Source organism: Choloepus didactylus, chromosome 8 (assembly GCF_015220235.1).
Source record: "Choloepus didactylus isolate mChoDid1 chromosome 8, mChoDid1.pri, whole genome shotgun sequence".
Classification (NCBI taxonomy): domain Eukaryota; kingdom Metazoa; phylum Chordata; class Mammalia; order Pilosa; family Megalonychidae; genus Choloepus; species Choloepus didactylus.
Window position 1 is genome coordinate 140,385,491 of NC_051314.1, and position 13,928 is coordinate 140,399,418.

Here is a 13,928-nt window from a genome sequence, read left to right on the forward strand (position 1 = left end):
CTATGAGTTTACATATTATAATTAGTTCCTATCAGTGAGACCCTGCAATAATTGTCCTTATGTGTCTGGCTTATTTCACTCAGTATATTGCCCTCGAGGTTTTGTCATCAACCCATTTGTTTTTTAACATGGTTTTATTCATTCACCATACATTCCATCCCAAGCAAATAATCGATGGTTCTCTGCATGGTCATACATTTATGTGTTCACCACCTTCACCACTATCTATATAAGAGCATCTACATTTCTTCCACAAGGCAGGAGGGAGAGTCAAAGAAGGTAGAGAGGCAAAAGAAAGAGGAAAAAAAAAATGACAGCTAGGAAGCACCAAAGGAAAAATAACCTTAAATCAAAGTAGAATAAAGAATCAGACAATACCACCAATGTCAAGTGTCTAACATGCCTCCCCTATCCCCCCCTCTTATCTGCATTTACCTTGGTATATCACCTTTGTTACATTAAAGGAAGCATAATACAATGATTCTATTAGTTATAGTCTCTAGTTTATGCTGATTGCATCCCTCCCCCAATGCCTCCCCATTTTTAACACCTTGCAAGGTTGACATTTGCTTGTTCTCCCTCGTAAAAGAACATACTTGTACATTTTATCACAATTGTTGAATACTCTAGATTTCACCAAGTTACACAGTCCCAGTCTTTATCTTTCCTCCTTTCTTGTGGTGTCTCACATGCTCCCCACCTTCCTCTCTCAACCGTATTCATAGTTACCTTTGTTCAGTGTACTTACATTGTTGTGCTACCATCTCCCAAAATTGTGTTCCAAACCACACACTCCTGTCTTCTATCACCCTGTAGTGCTCCCTTTAGTATTTCCTGTAGGACAGGTGTCTTGTTCACAAAGTCTCTCATTGTCTGTTTGTCAGAAAATATTTTGAGCTCTCCCTCATATTTGAAGGACAGCTTTGCTGGATACAGGATTCTTGGTTGGCGGTTTTTCTCTTTCAGTATCTTAAATATATCACACCACTTCCTTCTTGCCTCCATGATTTCTGCTGAGAGATCGGCACATAGTCTTATTAAGCTTGCTTTGTATGTAATGGATCTCTTTTCTCTTGCTGCTTTCAGGATTCTCTCTTTGTCTTTGACGTTTGATAATCTGATTATTAAGTGTCTTGGCGTAGGCCTATTCATATCTCTTCTGTTTGGAGTATGCTGCGCTTCTTGGATCTGTAATTTTATGTCTTTCATAAGAGATGGGAAATTTTCATTAATTATTTCCTCTATTATTGCTTCTGCCCCCTTTCCCTTCTCTTCTCCTTCTGGGACACCAATGATACGTACATTATTGTACTTTGTTTCATCCTTGAGTTCCCGGAGACATTGCTCATATTTTTTCATTCTTTTCTCCATCTGCTCCTTTGCGTGTAGGCTTTCAGGTGTTTTGTTCTCCAGTTCCTGAGTGTTTTCTTCTGCCTCTTGAGATCTGCTGTTGTATGTTTCCATTGTGTCTTTCATCTCCTGTGTTGTGCCCTTCATTTCCACAGATTCTACTAGTTGTTTTTTTGAACTTTTGATTTCTGCCGTATATATGCCCAGTGTTTCCTTTACAGCCTCTGTCTCTTTTGCAATAACTTCTCTAAACTTTTTTAATTGATTTAGCATTAGTTGTTTAAATTCCTGTATCTCAGTTGAAGTGTACGTTTGTTCCTTTGACTGGGCCATAACTTTGTTTTTCTTAGTGTAGGTTGTAATTTTCTGTTGTCTAGGCATGGTTTCCTTGGTTATCCAAATCAGGTTTTCCCAGACCAGAACAGGCTCAGGTCCCAGGGGGAAGAAATATTCAGTATCTGGTTTCCCTGAGGGTGTGTCTTAGAAAATTGCTCCACCCTTTGATGCCTCAGGTCACTGTGCTTTTCTGCCCAGCAGGTGACGCCTGTTAGCCTATAATTCTTGACTGGTGTGAGGAGGTGTGGCCGTGTTCCCCCAGGCTCTGGGGTCTGGTTCTGAATGGAAAGGGCCCCACCCCTTTCCTCTTAGAGAAGACAGACCCCCCAGGTGGAGGTCATTAGCATTTCAATGGTCTCGCTCCCTGCTTGTGCTGTCTCCACCCTTCCCAGAGTCACAGCCCTGGAAACTGAAAATGACTGGGGCTTTCTCCACTGAGCCAAAAAAGAAACAGATAGTCCCCTTCAGACCCAGTCCAAGGCAACCCTCCGGCTCTCCAAGGTCCGTCGTCACCCAAAGCCTCTGTCTGTTTTTTGGGGATGTGTACCTGTAGTGAGCAGTTCACACTCGCTACTTAAACCCCCAGTTGGAGCTCAGCTGAGCTATATTCGCTTGCTGGGAGAGAGCTTCTCTCTGGCACCACGAGGCTTTGTAGCTCGGGCTATGGGGGAGGGGGTCTCCCGACTTGGATCCGCAGGTTTTACTTACAGATTTTATGCTGTGTTCTCGGGCATTCCTCCCAATTCAGGTTGGTGTATGATGAGTGGATGGTCTCGTTTGTCCCCCCGCAGTTATTCTGCATTATTTACTAGTTGTTTTTGGTTTTTTGTAGTTGTTCCAGGGGGACTACTTAGCTTCCACTCCTCTCTATGCCGCCATCTTGCCCCGCCCCCCTCTCCTCAGATATGTTGACTTTTAAGGACTCAGTTATATTGATTCAATTAAATCAACTGGTGACAATAATATATTTTTATTGATTCCTTATTTTTCTTTCCTTGAAGTACCACTTTATTAAAATTCATCTGTGATCAGTAATTTTCCCTGAATAACTGTCCTAGAACAGTGTGAATATCAAGACTGTAAAAACCAGATGCATTAAAACAATCAATGTTTTTTGTCATTTGCTGGACAAAAGGTCCATACTCATAATTTTAAAAAATCTCCTATGAATTAATTGACTTCAACCCCAACCCCAATAAATATATAAGAATACATAAGCATATTTAAATATGTGTATTTTAATGTATATGTAGGTATGTATATACACGTATGTACATATGTATAAGTGTGTATATATATATACATATTTAAAAGGACATACAGACAATAGGCAAATACTGAAAGAGAAACAAATGATTTTAAAACATATGAAAGATAAGCTCATTCCAAATGAAAATGGAAGCAGTTGATCATGGTATCTAGAATTGCTAATGTGGCTATATTGAGACACAAGTTATGCTTTCATCACAGTAAATTTATTGCAGGGGTGATGATGAAGCCTGTCACATCTTTTTTTCCAAGGTCATGAGTAAAAATTGGATGTAACAAGACTTTTCAATATTAGAAACACGTTAAAGGCTAGTACATTCTAGATAATGGCCAGAACATGAATGCACTCTTTCCAGGGCCCCAAAGTGAATCATTTTAAGAAATTAGGTTCCAAGAATTCTAGGTGGGGAATTTTTGAAGTACAGCAATACGTCCAGACACAAGAAGAGATGAAAAGAAGCCCAACTGAAAGAATTGTGACAAGGTTGACTGACAGCAGTTGTGAATACTTTTTAAAAGGGCTATCTTGAAGATAAATCTTGCCTCAAGCTTCAGAGGAACTAAGGTGATACAATGAGCGTTAGAATGAATAAATCACAACATGTCGAATTCCTTAAATAAAAATTTATTGACTTTGAATAACATTGCCTAATGGTTCAGATAATGAAAAAACTCTTTACGCTTTAGCAATAAGGATGTATTTTCAGCTCAAAGTTTCTTTAGTGTTTTCTGTGGTGGAAATAAAAATCAAATATAGCAACAACAACAAAAAAAACATGTGAAAAGAAAACTATAAATATCTTTTTAATTTGAAAAGATATTCAACAGCCTAACAACAAAAAGAATACAAATGGAAAAGAAATACATTGAACTATTTTCTCAAAACGGAAGAATTAGTTACTTGTTTTGATATAGATAGTTTGAGGAAATGGACTACACACGTGATTTAAAATAATACATTATTGGAAATACTCGCCCTTTTTAGCATAAGATGAAGGCAATATACAGGGAAATAGAAGGTACAGTTCTAGCCCTGGTTATCCTGTCATTCATATTGTTACAAGACGGTTACATTTTATATAGTTTGAAACTTGTAAAAAATTCCTCGATAATAAAGAAGCAAAGTTTGTAAACTGGGCCCCTTGTAGAATCAAACTGTCTGAGCCCCAGGACTTTCTCTTCATTTACTGATGGGTTCAAATGCCGACAGTCTATCTGGAGGTAGCACAGATAAAGTGTTGTTAGCAGCTGAATGATATTGACATAGCTATCAGCAATCTGCAGATTTTCATTTTGAACCATGGCATCCTGAAATAAGTTGAAGCAGAAATAATATCTCTGTGTTGAAAGATTTCAAATACCTTTTATTGGTAGGTGAAGTACAAGACTAGATATGAGTTCCTGAAGAATGCTTTTCGAGGGCAGAAATCACAAACTTACTACAATTGGATGGCTTATGACAATTGTGGAAGGAAAAAACAGGGGAGGGAAAGAAACCAGCCCTTCTCTATCCTGCTCGGTATATTAAGCTTCAATTCACCTTAGGCTCTTTATCTCCTTTTCATCAGGTTTGCCTCTCTGCTTTAGTCTCTTCAGAGCTCTAGAAGGAGTTATCAGCACCACAACCCTTTGGCAACACTTACTGGGAAACCCTGGGAGGTCAGCAATATGAGCCAATTTAATGACATCTTGCAGCCTGGTACAAAGATAGCATTCATCATCATTTAAGTAGACACACCGTGCTGCTAGACACAACCACAGCCATGGATTGCATCAGTGTCCCCTTACTGAGCCCGTCCTTGTCCCAATGCTGCAAGGAATAAGAATCCCAAGGCTAGACAGTGCGTGCCTTGCTAGAACTTCAAGGAAAAATAAGGCACTAAATCAGTTGGTTAATTATCTGTATCATTGACCTTGGTGCCTTAATGGGAAAATATAGTTGAGACGTTGCATGGCTGTAAACAAAGAATTATAATATGGCATCCATTGCATAATTGACAAGATTGAGTGCATTTGCATAGCGTGGAATGAAATAAGTCCACCCTGTCCAAAACAAATGCCTCTGCTTTCTCTTCCTTTATTTCACACATTTCTTCTTCCCCTAAGATCGATACGTTGCATCTTCTGACTTCATTTGTCTTCTAATTAAAACTGCCTTGTTGAACAAAGCAGCTAGGTAGTTTTCTCTGTCTCTTTTTCAGGCAGTCCTCTAAATTGTTTTAACCTTGCCAAAAGCTGGCCTTCTTAGTTGGGGCACATCCTTGCATCACAGTGATATGAGATCGTGAATCATGTGACGGCTTTAAAATGCAGTTCTTGCTGTCCGTTCTCTGAGCCTGAGTGTAGCATGCAAAGTCATCAGTGAGGACAAATCAGAGAGGTGTACTACTCTGTGAAGTGAAGATGGAGTGGGAACAGGGAGATAGACACGCCAAGCCCACCCTCCCAGGCTGCGTAGCACAGGGACCAGGAAGTCCCAGTTGCACTTGCTGGTAGCTTGGTGACCAGTCCCTCTGCAGCCAAACTGAGCCTCAGCCCAAGTGGAGCCATGCAGCCCAAGCAAAGGCAGGAGGCTCGCCACTGTCATAGAAGGTTCTTTCAGTAGTTATAAAAGTCTAAATGCGTATCTCCTTATTTCCCCACAACCCCCCAAAAATAAGAGAATTGGATTCCGTATTGTTCCTGGATATGGGTGCTGACTGGAAGACCATTTTGAGAAGACAAATTATATTCTTGAAAAGGAAGTTTATTCCTAATAGCATCACTGTTCTTCTGACACTTAGCCTTTCTGCCTGGGTATATCCAGACCTCCTCTTTACCCTGCCTTTATCAGTCCTCCACTTCATCCTTGAGAACATGTGACCCTAGGAACCACCTGCTACTGCTCTGCTAGATTCTCCCCAAAATCCAGACTGGCACAGGTAGGGGAAGAGATTCTGCTGCTGTTACTTGGTTTGGCGTCTGATTGTATGGGAACAGCCAGCCATTTCACCGGTTCATTCATTCATTCCATCTTTTCATTTATCCACTAAATATTTATTTTGTTCATACCTCTGACACAAGGTGCAACTCAGATGGGTAAAACTTACAGTCTGTTAGGGGAGATGGACAATAAATATAATAATAAATGCCATGATGTTATGACATCTGTGATTCAAGAGTAATGGCGAGGCACAGGGTGTATGACAGCAATGACACCCAGTCAAGGGTTGCAGGATGGCTCCCCTGAGGAAGTTCCATGTGAGCTGAGTTGAGAAGGCTGTGAGGAAATTATCCAGGCCGAGGAGGGGAAAGGCCAAGGATGTTCCTAGCAGAAAGAACAGTATCTGTAAAGGTATTGAGGAGGGAAAGAGTACTAGTGTATGTGAGGACTGAAAAAAATAATTTTAGCAGGACACAGTGAATTGAGAAGTAGCCATTGCTGAGATAAGGCTAATGTAATGATGCTGGCAAAGGTCTCGTCATGCAAGGCTTTATGGGGCTTGTGAAGGAGTTTGGACTTTAAGGTCATAGGAGACAATAGAAGCATTTTAAGCTGGATAGTAACACGATATAATTAGAATTTTAAAAGATCACTTGGTGCTTATTGGAGTAGAGATTTGGGTGGTGGGATCAGAAGTCTGCAGGTGTTGAAGCAGTCATTCTGGCAAAGTATTATGATGACATGGATTGAGTAACAGTAGAAAAGGAAAGAAGTAGATAGTTTCTGCAAACACCTAGGAATTGGCATTGGCTGAAATTGACGATTTGAAGGAATGTGGGAGAAGGGGTATAAGAGACAGCTTTCAAGTTCTGATCGAAGGAGTTGAATGGGTGGTAGTGTCAGTGCACAGTTTTATGGAATATTCAAGAAGGGATAAATTTGCAGACAAATATAATTTAATTTTTGACAGGTTAAATTTGAGGGACTTGTGAGAAATCAAGGTAAATGTATGTATAGAGGCATATATACCTGAAAAGGTTATCTGAGTTGTGATGTAAATTTGAATGTTTGTAGCATATAGATGGTGAATGGAGTCACTTGAATTGATGACATTGTCTAAAATTATGGGAGAAAACATCCTAAGACTGAACCCTGTGGTGTTCCAACATTAGAAGTTGGGTAGAGAAGGAAGGTCCAACAAAGGAGACTGAGAAGTCATAATAACCAGAGAGGTACAAGGTAGCCCAGGCGAATGCGGGCATTATGGAAGGCAAGGGGCAGGGGCTGCAAAAAGGAAGGAAAATGGTGCACTCTGCAGTCAATTAAGATGGTCAGCCAGGATACATAGAATTTAGTGATGTAAAAATCAGAGCTTAAAATAATACTGAATTATGAATGGTGCTAGCAGGCACCAAGCAGGCATGACCTGGTGGTAAGGAAGTAGTGATACTGAGTAGGAAACTTTTCTGAGAAAATGAGAGCTTAGAATGTTGTTGCAAAGGCACCTGATGTCCAGGAAAGAGAGCCCCTTATGCTAGATGTTTACATGCAGAGAGCATTCAAACTAATGCTCAGGAACAGAGACAACATTCCGGAAAATTCTGGGAAAATCTAACCTTTCCATTAGGTGTGAATCAAACATTTGAGTCCTGATTCACACCCAATATCTCCACGAATGGGCTTTTAGCGGGTACAACCACATACCCTGCCAACAAAGTCAGGGTAGAAAGAGAAAGCAAAGGAAGATTTGAACCAACAACCATGTTTTAATGGCTGTTGTTTCTGGTTAGTACTAGAACTTTCATGTTGGAAATTATAATTTCATGCTTGAATGCTCAAAGTCCTGGGTTTTAATCCATGAATTTCCACATAAGGTCTCTTCTTATCCCTAACCTTCAGTTTTCCCATTTAAAAAATATGCATGATAATACTTGTCCTATCTAGTTTAGAGAGTAGTCATGGGAATCAAATGAGATAATGCATGAGAAGGGCTGTCATTAAGTGTAAAATGCCGGCCAGGTTTGTATTTGTGGAGCAAACTTGTGAAAAGAAGTCATTTGAGCAGTTCCAACATTTTGTGAAAGCTTTTTAATCCCCCGTTTACTGCACACAAAAGGAACCAGATCCCTTGTAGCGAGTCTTGTGAAGTTTCTTGTGATATAAAGCTGCTAATGGATTTAGAAATGGAATCCCTAAGGATCCAAAAGTCTGTAATTATGGAATGGAGGCCCCCAGGCTCACACGACACCCAGTGGGCAGCTCAGGTCAGGAAAACGTTCTCTGGATGTACATGAGACTGAAAATCCTTTGGGTACAGAAACACAGACCCTCCTCACACCTGCCCTGGGTATGAAAGAGGAGGAAGAGGAGGAGAAAAAGGAAGGTGGGGAGGGGAAGCGAAAGGTAGAACATGGCAGTGAAACTGAAATGTATAACCCATTTCTCTTTTGTACATAATTTTTGCAATGATGCGGTTATTCAAACTGGGGAGCTGTTTTAAATAGAGTAGGATGTGAGCATGGGGACAGAGGGTCAATGGATTCCCATTAGACAAAAATATAAAATCCAGTGGAAAGAGCATATGGGAACATGGAGAAGGAGGAGGAAGATTACAAATGCACACCAGGAGGAGACCATCTCCCATAATATTTATTTATGACAGGTGAGTCAGTCCATCAGATCACCTGAACCGAGCTGCATTGTGCTATTGTATTAATTACTCTCTTTAGTGACTCTCTGAGCTTTGGACCATTTACATTCCAGGATGAGAAAGTGCTAATGGATATGGTATTGTAGATGTAGTGAATTAGTATTTCATGCTGTGCTGCTGTCTGAAAGAGTTTTGAATGGTAACCCACAGACTCGAAGCGCCCCATGCTTTTAGTGTTCATTCAGCCATTTGTTCCTATTAGTAAGAGAGCAACTCTGGAGTCATGTAAAAATTCAAAAAGGATGAAATGGAAAGTAGATGTCAGTGGGACACTTCGGGAAGATTAACAGGCTTTGCTGAGAGGCTGTTTATGAGACACTTTACCGTGTACGTTGACAAGAAAACCCCATTCGTTCAAACCCGAAAGGGAAATAATGTGTTCTTTAAAAATTCCAAATCAAAGCTGCTTTGAATTTTTTTTTTTTTCCTAAAAAGGCATACTTTCCACCAAAATTCCGTTTGGCAAATTTGCACAGATCCCGGATCATACCTTCACACTCAGCCATTTCTACCAGCCTCACCTGGGTTTCCATATACGCATAAAGTATAAACTAACATGGTAATGGTGGAAACCTTCAAAGCGCCACACAAATGCTCACAAAAGCCAAGTCAAACAATAGTAGAGGAGTACTCTACTGTACAAAGTGTTTTCTGAGCAGAGACAAAGAGTGTTTTCTGAGCAGAGACAAAGCCTGGGGGGTGGGCTTGTCTTGGGGGAAAGGTGCCATCCAGGGGTAATGTTGGAAAAGTCACACATAAAGGGGACCACCTTTTGACCACCTTTCCTATATGTGTCTAAGAACCTTGCTTTTCTACTCCTTCTAATGTATTTTTAATAATTTATAAACCATCATGCCAATACTTCACCTTAAAAAATCTTGAATTAGAAAACAATGTCCGAAGAATGAAAAAAAAGCTTTCCCATTTTCCAAGCACTTCTACCCACCTCCACTGCAGATAAACACATGCTTCTAGACCTTCTGTGCAAACCAAATCTCTCTACTTCAAATCCCTGCATTTTTATACTTGGAAGTATTTAAGTGGTCAAAGAGCATGATGTATAAATACAACCTACTCTCAAAGTTCTTGAAAATAGATAATAGATAGACAGATGGGTAACAGACAGTCAGAAGGACTGGACAGATGGATGGATGGATGGATGGATGGATACAGCAAACGTGTTAAAATGTTAAAAGTTGGTAAATTTCAGTATCTGAGTGGGGGGTATGTCGGAGTTCTCTGTGGGTTTTGAACTGTTTTTGCAACTGTCCTGTAAGTTTGAAATTATTTCAAAATAAAAAGTTAAATTCTTGCATTCTTACTTGGGTTTTGCCTTGGCTAGCTTCCCCAGAAAGCAAAGCCTGAGGCAAAAGCTTATGTGTAGTTAATTTTATTAGGAAGAAATCCTAAGACAGCAGGATTAAGGGGAAAAAAGAAGTGCAAAGTGGAAGAAGTGAGAAGCAGCACAACCACAAGGCATGTCATCACACTGACCACTCTTGGAGATTGAATGTCACTGGTTGCCTTACTTCATGGGACTGACTTCCAAGGAGACATGTGAACAATTATAACCTTAGACAGTATGTGTATGGGGAAGGAGGAGGAAGCATTCCTCTGCCAACTCCCCGTCCTTTCATGGGGCATAACTGTCCCCCACACTTCTGAATTGCACAAGAGTGACCCTGAGCAGATCCAAGGATTGTTGCTTCAGTTCTTACAAAAATAGATGACCAAGGGCACAAGGCAAGAGATGCTTGGTGTGACGAAATGAGATGCTGTTTGGGGTTGTTCCTGCATGGCATTGACCAGAGTCCAAGCAGAGCTGGTTCTAGAGCCATGACTGGACCCAAAAAAGAGGCCAATGTCCCTGGAGATGGTTGAGGATGAGAGAACTCATCTGTCAGATTCATCTGTGCCCTTGTGATGTACTGACTCTCTTGCCACAACATGGGAAGGAATATAAAACTAATCAGCAACGGAGTCCCCTTCAAGGTGGTGGCCAGCCCCAATCTCTGAGAAGGACTTCATGTTAAAAGGTTGGTGAAACAAACTACAACCTCCACTGCCACGGCTGGTCTTGAGGCCATGATTGAAATTCATCCTTCACAACCTCTACTAGATTTCCCTCACCCTAACCAGCACTGTAGCTTACCTGTGCTGTTTACCTGGAGGGTTGACCCAAACCTTCATCGCTGAAGGCTGGGTTATCTTTTCTTGTTGGGCTTCAGTTACTGCAATTTCCCATTTATCACCATCATCACTCAGCATGGAAACACCAAGAAACAACCATTGGGTTCCTTAGATTCCAGACACACCCTCCCTGCAGACTTCAAGAAGTGGCATCTCTAACTCCTCGTGACATCAGGTCAGGCCACCAATTTATAAGACTTGCTCTACTGAGTTCTGGCACACTGGCATGAGGAACCTAATTGGCCAAGTGCCCCTATGGAGGTGACCCACCTACCAACCCTGGAACCAGGGCTTCTAGCCAGTGGGAACCAAGATTTCAGGGACAGAAAGCATAAATTCCATAACTTGGTCATCAGAGTAATGGTGAGAGGGGCTAATCCTATTTTTATCCACTTGCTCCCTGGACTTTATAGTCTAGCCATTGAGAATTGTGTCATGTGTACTGCATGGAAATCTTATGTAGGATGGCACCCAACCCACAGGGTGTTATCTCTGAGTTGGAGCCTGAGCTGAGCCTTGAACAGGCCAGCCCACTGTCATAAGCCCAGCTGCTTCTGGGCAACGAGTCACATAGAATAACAAGAAGGTTCTGTGGTCATGTGCCCATTGTTGCACTGCCTTTGTCTGAGAAAATGTTTATGGAGTAGAACAATAGATTAAAGCCTTGAGGATTGGAAAGGTGAACCTAGATGGAGAAGATATGAACTCGGGGAAGCACAAATTGTTGCATCCTTTAAGATGAAAGGGGTCTTGTGTAGATGACCTGCCATTAGGCATCTGAATCATCTCCTTGCAGTTTCCTGCCCTGCTAAAGGTTCAGCATCAGTCTCTGCAGCCAGCAGGTTAGTTATTCAGCAGTAGTAGTAGCAGTAGATGGACAAGTCTTGGTGAGAGGGACTCCATACTGTTGATCTCAGGCTTAATCTCCATCACTGCCACCATGGCTGCTCTGTTCATGGGCTGTTACACCTGCACTGGGATTGCCAAAAATACAGACCAGGTGACAGCCACAGAATGAGTCATTCTATCTCTTCAGTAGATGCTTTCTAGGGTGCATGACAATGAGATGCAAATATCTGCAAGCTTTGTGCCCAGTCCCACATGCTCCGACCTCTGAGCTTCCAATCTTTTTCCTTCTAAGTCCCTGAATGACCAACCAATTCAACCAATTCATTTGCCACTACCAAGGGTCCATATATATCCACATCTCAGGTCACGCCTCCATCAATCCAAAGGGAACTGATGGAGGCTCTATGCAGTGAGCAAATTTCCCTTCAATCCCTGTCTTTTGGAGTAATGCTGGATTGGAATTGAAATGTAGCAGCAGTCAAATTTTGGCTAGTTACAGTATATTACGCCAATCAGTCCCAAATTCACTCAGTGGTTCAAAATCAACTTCTTCTGCCCCACCACCACCACCCATGATGCTGTAAGTGTGAGCTGAGGGGCAGGTATCAGTACTGCAAAAGTTGATGACAAGGAAGACTGGGCCACCTGTTGATGTAATTTACTCATGCCTTCTGGATGTACTTAGGTCTGATCCCAAACCAGGCATCCTCCAAAATGCCATCCTGAGGGTTTGCTTTCAAAGACCACAGCTGGTCCCAACTGTATCAACCAGAGTTCCCCAGAAAGCAGGGCCTGAGATTTAAAAAATCAAATCAAATCAAAGCTATGTTGCTACTTTATTAGAAAGCATAATAAAGATGAAAGAAAAGGGGAGTGAGGCAGGAAAAAAGAGTCAGCCTCCCCAGGGTGTGTTGATAAGTGGACCATTACTTGGTAGTGAGCTCAGTCTCGTGTGGTGGTCTTCCGCGGGACCTCATGAACAATTTCATCTTCAGACAATCCATCTGCAGGAAGTGGGGTTAATAGTTTGTCTGCCAGCTCCCACTTCCCATTCATCAATTATTTGCCCCATGTGGCATATTCCCACACACCCACTCCCATATTCTGGGGCTGCAGGTGCATGGACACTGGAATGAATCTCAGCAGAATCTCCTGTTTCTGCACAGCGTGGAGGTAAGAGGCCCTGTGGTGTGGGCATGAGGGGAAGTGCTGGCAGGTTGATGCTCCATGACTTTGGTTGAATCATGCATCGCTGGTTGCTGCTGCAGCTCCTTAGTGGGAGTGAGTAGCCAAAACTCCAGAAACAAGTAAGATCAAGAGAACTTAAAGCAGTACATGAGAGTTGTCTTATACAAACTCTTTCTAACTCTGTCATTTCCCTTCTCCAGCTCCCAGGATTTTTTTACCAACTTTTTTTCTCCTGGAGTATGATCACTACTAATTGCTGTCATCTACAGGGACAGTAATGCACCCCCCCATCCTCCCTACAACCCACCAAATATATGCTCAACCTTAAACAAAATCATAAAATAAGCAAAAATAGGTTTTGTTTTCTTTTCAGCTCATATTTTTTCTGTTTCTTCTTCATCCTTTTGGAACAGCCTCCCCAGGATCCCCTTCAGCTCGGTACAACAGATATGTATGGGTGGATTATGAGCTTGGTTTTGAGCTACAGAATGAGAATGGAGAGATCAAAGGCATGCCTGTGTCCTGATAAGCGTACAGTCTATCAGGAGAGAAAATGCACAAGGAATACTGTTGCCAACACAGAGCAGCAGCCAAGGTTTCCTGGAATAGATGATTCTGAGCTAAGTCTCGAGGGATGACTAGGGATTGGTCCAGCAAAAATTGATGGTACAGGCATTCTGAGTGGAAACAATAGGCTGATCGAGGTCCGAGGCTAGCCCAGTGTATACAGTCAGTTCCATGTCACTTGCACACTAAAATGAGATGCAGTGAGTGGCAAGTGGCTAGTAGGTCTTCAGGATTCTTTCATATTATGATAAGGAACTAGGTCTTTATGAGTAGATGATGTGAACCCACGGTAAATTCTAAACAAGAAGGGTAACTTAGAGTTACCTCTTAGCTACATTGCTCTGGCCAAAAAGTAGAGGATTAATTTCTAGCATCAGGGTGACCAACTGTAGTGTCACTGCAGTGTTCAAGCAAAGGATAATGAAGGTCTGAACTAGTAATACAGTTACAGAGGGACAGTGAGAAATAGTTCAGAGATTTAAGAGATATACTTAGGTGGTAACATCTGCAGGACCTGGTAATTGATTACATATATAGATTGAAGTA

At 41.6% G+C, this 13,928-nt stretch overlaps 1 protein-coding gene and 1 non-coding gene across 2 annotated transcripts in view; both read left to right on the forward strand.

Annotated features, from left to right (window-relative positions):
* Positions 1 to 13,928, forward strand: part of CELF2 (CUGBP Elav-like family member 2) — a 637,682-nt gene that overhangs the window by 59,912 nt on the left and 563,842 nt on the right. The gene's annotated exons all lie outside the window — the stretch shown is intronic.
* LOC119543544 lies at positions 3,064 to 3,196 on the forward strand. Its single transcript, XR_005218613.1, has one exon. It is a non-coding gene; the product is annotated as a small nucleolar RNA SNORA1 (small nucleolar RNA).